The sequence below is a fragment of the Bos grunniens genome, chromosome 27 (genome assembly GCF_055505025.1).
Source record: "Bos grunniens cultivar Pamir isolate PY7600 chromosome 27, Bosgru_T2T1.0, whole genome shotgun sequence".
In the NCBI taxonomy this organism is placed as follows: Eukaryota; Metazoa; Chordata; class Mammalia; order Artiodactyla; family Bovidae; genus Bos; species Bos grunniens.
In genome coordinates this window covers 32,118,442-32,125,061 of record NC_141191.1, presented here as the reverse complement: position 1 = coordinate 32,125,061, position 6,620 = coordinate 32,118,442, and positions in this window count along the sequence as shown.

Here is a 6,620-nt window from a genome sequence, read left to right as displayed (position 1 = left end):
GGAAATTGGGCCTAAGAGGGCCTGTCGTTTGCTAAGTTGAAGGCTGCTGCTGCTGCTGCTGCTGCTGCTGCTGCTGCTGCTGCTGCTGCTGCTAAGTTGCTTTAGTCGTGTCCGACTTTGTGCAACCCCACAGACGGCAGCCCACCAGGCTCCCCCGTCCCTGGGATTCTCCAGGCAAGAACACTGGAGTGGGTTGCCATTTCCTTCTGCAATGCATGAAAGTGAAAAGTGAAAGTGAAGTCGCTCAGTCGTGTCCGACTCTCAGCGACCCCATGGACTGCAGCCCACCAGGCTCCTCCATCCATGGGATTTTCCAGGCAAGAGTACTGGAGTAGGGTGCCATTGCCTTGTCCTTCTCTTAATTCTTCCTTGCATGGACTTCAGTTTCTCCTCTGTGAGCAGTGCCGCTTACCCAGAATTGGTTGGGGGGTTCAGACAGGAATCTAAGTCCAGCTTTATAGGTCCAGCTTTTTGAAAGAACACTGGGTAAACAGATGGGATAGTAGGAGGGAGAGAATGGATGATGGGAAGGAAAAATGACCCCAGGAAGAGGGATATGGATCCAGGAGTGTGGAGGAAAGAATAAAAAGGGTAGGGAGAGGGGAGGAAATCAGTTAGCATCCCCATTGTGGGGGTAGGTAAAAGTGAGTCTGGTTGCAGGAGTGTGGCACTGTGGAAGAGGCAGTATAAATAACAGCCTGGCTATTGTTTCTTCCTTCATCTGGGGGCTCAGCTAGGCGAAGAGGCAAGAATAAGATGAAGCTGAAGACCATACAGAATGGCCTTAGCCTTAATCGTGGAAGAGGGGCAGGAAAATGTTTTTTGGATTACATTATGTTGCACCTTATTAATCAAGATTGTTTATGACCTGGCCTTAATTTACCTTTCCCAGTTTTCCTACACAGAGAAGGCGATGGCACCCCACTCCAGCACTCTTGCCTGGAAAATCCCATGGACGGAGGAGCCTGGTAGGCTGCAGTCCATGGGGTCGTGAAGAGTCAGACATGATTGAGCAACTTTCACTTTTCACTTTCATGCATTAGGGAAGGAAATGGCAACCCACTCCAGTGTTCTTGCCTGGAGAATCCCAGGGACAGGGGAGCCTGAAGGGCTGCTGTCTCTGGGGTCGCACAGAGTTGGACACGACTGAAGCGACTTAGCAGCAGCAGAAGCAGCAGGATTCTTATCAATGGTATAGCATTATACTACTTTTTGATTATTTTTGAACATAGGTTCTGGTTTCATGGGACTATCTAAAACTTTATCAAACTTCAGGCTTATGATTTATTCGATTTTGTGTCATATTAATAAAAATTTTTAATAAAATGCTGTATGAAATAAGCTTTTGTATTATTTGGACTTTAGTAAAACAATGAGAAGGCAATGGCACCCCACTCCAGGACTCTTGCCTGAAAAACCCCATGGACAGAGGAGCCTGGTAGGCTGCAATCCATGGGGTTGCTAAGAGTCGGATACAACTGAGCGACTTCACTTTCACTTTTCACTTTGATGCATTGGAGAAGGAAATGGCAACCCACTCCAGTGTTCTTGCCTGGAGAATCCCAGGGACGAGGCAGCCTGGTGGGCTGCCATCTATGGGGTCACACAGAGTTGGACACGACTGAAGTGACTTAGCTTAGCTTAGCTTAAAACAATGAAAATGTAAAATGAAAATTTGCATTTAGTAAAAAATTAAAATGTAAGACAAGTTTGTTCTATTTTCATGTTCTTACATATAAAAAATTAAAATGTAAAACAAGCTTTTTCTATTTTCATGTGATTTTGCTGAGTATAATATCATAGTATAATGCACCAATTGTTAAGCATATAGTTCAATGAAATTTTCTAAACCAAACACACCCACAGATCAAGCAATAAAATATTCCCAGTACTTCACAACTTCAGTTCTTGTGTCCCTTTATACTATCCTGACTTGAAGCTCCAAAACGCGTTTTTAATCCACTGGCATACACACACACAAAACTCTAAATGCATGTGATTTTTTATTTGTTCCCTTTGTCAACATTATGTTAGTGATGTTATAGCTATTCCTATATTTGCGTGCAGCCATTTGTGTTCTTTTCCACTGCTATGTAGTACTCCTTTCCATCATTATACCATATGATATATTTATCTATTCTACTTTTGGGAAATATTTGGGCTGTTTCTAAACGGTACTCATATGTACATTCTTGTACATATCTTTCGGTGAGTACACACACACACAACGTCTGTCCCAGTATATACCTGGGAAAGGAACTGCTCAGTCAAAAGATCCAAAATTATACAAATTTAAAAATAACAGACATGAACGCATATTTAGGAATGAAGAAGAATTATTAGGCATTTATAAGATTCAAAATGGTCTCCCCAGAGAACAGATTTTCTCAAGTGTGTAGCTCAAACCAGTTGGCAAATATCTACAGCAGCTTATTTGAGCATCACCGCTTAGCCTTGGAGGGATATTTACATATCTACCTGTGCAAGACTGTCTCTATTTAAATAGACTCTGAAGTGGGTCCTATGCTCCCGAGGCAAATTAAAAATGAAATCCAGGAAGAATTGACAGGCTGTTCCCCAGAACTCTGAACAGCTCTAATTATATTACAATATGTTTAGCTGGTTTAGCACAAGTAAGCTACCTGCCTTTTGAGAACTGAAACCCAAGTAGAATTTCCCCAAAGTGCTTCTCTTGATGTGCTCAGGGAAGCTTCAACATTACTCATTAATGTTGTAGGAACAATTGCAGGTTTTTGTACTACTTTGTTCATTACTGTGTTTGACTTCTGTTTTTACATTCAGTAATATAGACAGTTTCACAATGCTGGATCCATATTTGAAGTTCTGAGCTTTACAGTTTAAGTCATCCCCATCATCAACACCATCTTTGCAGTCGTGCAGTATACAATGTGTGATTCTAGTTCATCAGCCACAAGCTGGGCAAAAACCCTAGTCCGAGAGAAGCACAGAGGTGAGAGGAAGGGAGCACCCAAGTAGGAGAGTAATTTGCTCAGCCTCCACTCCTGCAAACAGGAACTTCTCTGGGAGACATGATTAACTAGCTGTCCCTAGCCAGCCTGCAGGAAGTCCACACAGTGCCAGTTCTGTGTGACAGCGTGAACAGCAGGAGGCGAAAAGTTTTCCCGACCATCGTATCCTACTTTTTTTATACAAGCATCCTATGTGACTTATGCTGGAAGGAGAGGCATACAAATAAGATGGTAATAAATGAGCAGCTCTGTCTCAGGCGGTAATGTATTTGCAAAGGTGTCTGTGGGGAGTCGGCAGGGCTGTCATCCTTACTGCCTAATTTGCGTGGCTTCCTATAATCATTTCCATTTATCTGCAATCTAGTTAAAAGCTACTAGCTAGTTTATCCATTTCTACATGGAGATCCATTATAAGAAAGCACTTCTCTTTGTAAAGTAAGATCCATTCTTCCCTATTCCCCAGAGTGAACGATCAAAGGTTAAATTATTTTCTAGACAGGCGCTCCGCGCTGCTGAACAACTCAATCTGTGCTCTTTCATCTTCCCACCTCTCACACTGTGTGAGATTCTGTGCTAGTTCATTAGCTGTATACAGGCACGTCTCCCCGTTTTCTAGCAGGCTCTACAGCCCCAGAATGGTCTTGGTTTGGGCTCCCTTCTCAAAACTTATTTTTCTGTTTACATTGAAAATTACAGGTGGGTAAATTTCCAACAAAGATGGTACTTTGTTTTTATTTGCTAACTTAACTATATTTTGCAATTCTTATTTTTTGAATGGGAGGAATTAATGGTAGATTTTAGGGGCCACTATGCTAGATGAGAGAGTCAATTCCTAGGCAGGTTGATAAGAAGTCCGGGGTCCCTGAGGAGGAGAGAGGGGTCTGGAATTCTCAAGGAGGAGGAAAGGATATACTTTTATTTTTTACATTCCTTAGTCTGCAGTTCAGTCACTCAGTCATGTCCAACTCTTTGCGACCCCATGGACTGCAGTACACCAGGCTTCCCTGCCCATCACCAACTCCCGGAGCTTGCTCAAATTCATGTCCATTGCGTTGCTGATGCCATCCAACCATCTCATCCCCTGTCGTCTCCTTCTCCTCTCACCTTCAATCTTTCCCAGCATCAGGGTCTTTTCCAATGAGTCGGTTCTTCACATCAGGTGGCCAAAGTATTGGCATTTCAGCTTCAACATCAATCCTTCCAATGAATATTCAGGACTGATTTCCTTTAGGATGGACTGGTTGGATCTCCTTCCTGTCCAAGGGACTCTCAAGAGTCTTCTCCAACACCACAATTCAAAAGCACCAATTCTTTGGAACTCAGCTTTCTTTATAGTCCAACTCTCACATTTATACATGACTATGGAAAAACCATAGCTTTGACAAGATGGACCTTTGTTGGTAAAGTAATGTCTCTGCTTTTTAATATGCTGACTATGTTGTCCATAGCTTTTCTTTCAAAGAGCAAGCGTCTTTTAATTTCATGGCTGCATTTACCATCTGCAGTGATTTTGGAGCCCAGGAAAGTAAAGTCACCCACTGTTTCCATTGTTTCCCCACCTATTTGCCATGAAGTGATGGGATCAGATGCCGTGATCTTAGTTTTATGAATGTTGAGTTTTAAGCCAACTTTTTTACTCTCCTCTTTCACTTTCATCCTCTTCACTTTCTGCCATAAGGGTGGTGTCATCTGCATATCTGAGGTTATTGATATTTCTCCCAGCAATCTTGATTCCAGCTTGTACTTCATCCAGCCCAGCATTTCACATGATGTATTCTGCATATAAGTTAAATAAGCAGGGTGACAATATACAGCCTTGAAGGACTCCTTTCCCCATTTGGAACCAGTCTGTTGTTCCATGTCCAATTCTAACTGTTGTTTCTTGACATGCATACAGATTTCTCAGGAGGCAAGTCGGGTGGTCTGGTATTCCCATCTCTTTAAGTCACAAGAAATGCTTTATTTTTTTCTTTAAGTCTGAAGCTGATGATTACACAACAAAACAACTCTGCTTAAACTCTGTACTAAGGATTGGACTATAAAGAAAGCTGAGTGCCAAAGAATTGATATTTCTGAACTGTAGTGTTGGAGAAGACTCTTGAGAGTCCCTTGGACTGCAGGGAGATCCAACCAGTCAATCTTAAAGTAGATCAGTCCTGAATATTCATTGGAAGGACTGATGCTGAAGCTGAAGCTCCAATACTTTGGCCAGCTGATGCAATGAACCGACTCACTGGAAAAGACCCTGATGCTGGGAAAGATTGAAAGTGGGAGAAGAGGGGGATGACAGAGGATGAGATGGTTGGATGGCATCACCGACATGAGGGACAAGAGTTGAGCAAACTCCAGGAGTTGGTGATGGACAGGGAAGCCTGGTGTGATGCAGTCCATGTGGTCACAAAGAGTCAGACATGACTGAGCCACTGAACTGAACAGAATTGAACTGAGGACAGTTTCTCCTTCTTGAAAACCTTCTGGCTAACCCTGTTATCTTAAAATGTGTATTATGGGAGTGGGTCTGATAAGATCTTTCTATTGTTAATTCTAAACCTGTCATCTTAAAATGTAAATTGTGGGAATGGGTCTAGTAAGATCAAGTACAACCTTGAGACATTCTTTTCATTTATTGTAATAGGCAATTTAAAAAAGTGTACAGCTCCCTTGCTAAGCCTAGAGAGAGGGGCACTTTCCATCCCCCTTCTGATGTCTATGTCAGAAGTTTTCTCTGTCCCTTTTTATACTTTAATAAAACTCTGCTACACAAAAGCTCTTGAGTGATCAAGCCTGGTTCCTGGTCCCAAAGTTAAAACTTCTTTGGAGATCAGGAATCTGACATCATTCACCGTAACCTATCATAAAGCTATGTAAATTTAAATTGATTAAATTAAACACAATTAGATATTTTGGTCTCAGTCACACTGGCCATATTTTAAGCACTCAGTTATAAAGGATTCATGAGATAAGTCCTGGGTGTTCATTGGAAGGACTGATGTTGAAGCTGAGACTCCAATACTTTGGCCACGTGATGCTAAGAGCTGACTCATTTGAAAAGACCCTGATGTGGGGAAAGATTGAGGGCAGGAGGAGAAGGGGACGACAGAGGATGAGATGGTTGGATGGCATCACTGACTCAATGGACATGAGTTTGAGCAAGCTCCAAGGGTTAGTGAAGTATAAGTCTGGCATGCTGCAGTCCGTGGGGTCACAAAGAGTCAGACATGACTGAGGGAGTGACTGAACTGAACTGAACACTTCAATTTAAAAATTAATAAAAAAAGGAAAAAACAACTCCATCTGATACACAAATGACAGAGGAATGGAACTGATGCCCCAGTGATCTGAACTGCGACTTATTGGGTTTTCTAGTTAGGAAACATTCCTTCCACCTATAGAGGTCTTGAAAATTTATGTAATTAGCAAAACAATAGAAGGAAGAAAAAAATAAGTATATGACCTGAGAAATGAGAGATTTAAACCCTCAGATACATGCCATTAAGCAAGTAATACTTCAAGCCAGTGAAATAAGAAATGTCATCCGGAAGCACATGATCAATTGCAGGATGGACTACAATTGTTATATAAGAAGTCTGAAGAATGAGAGAGTGAATGGGTGGGTGATCAGTGAATGAC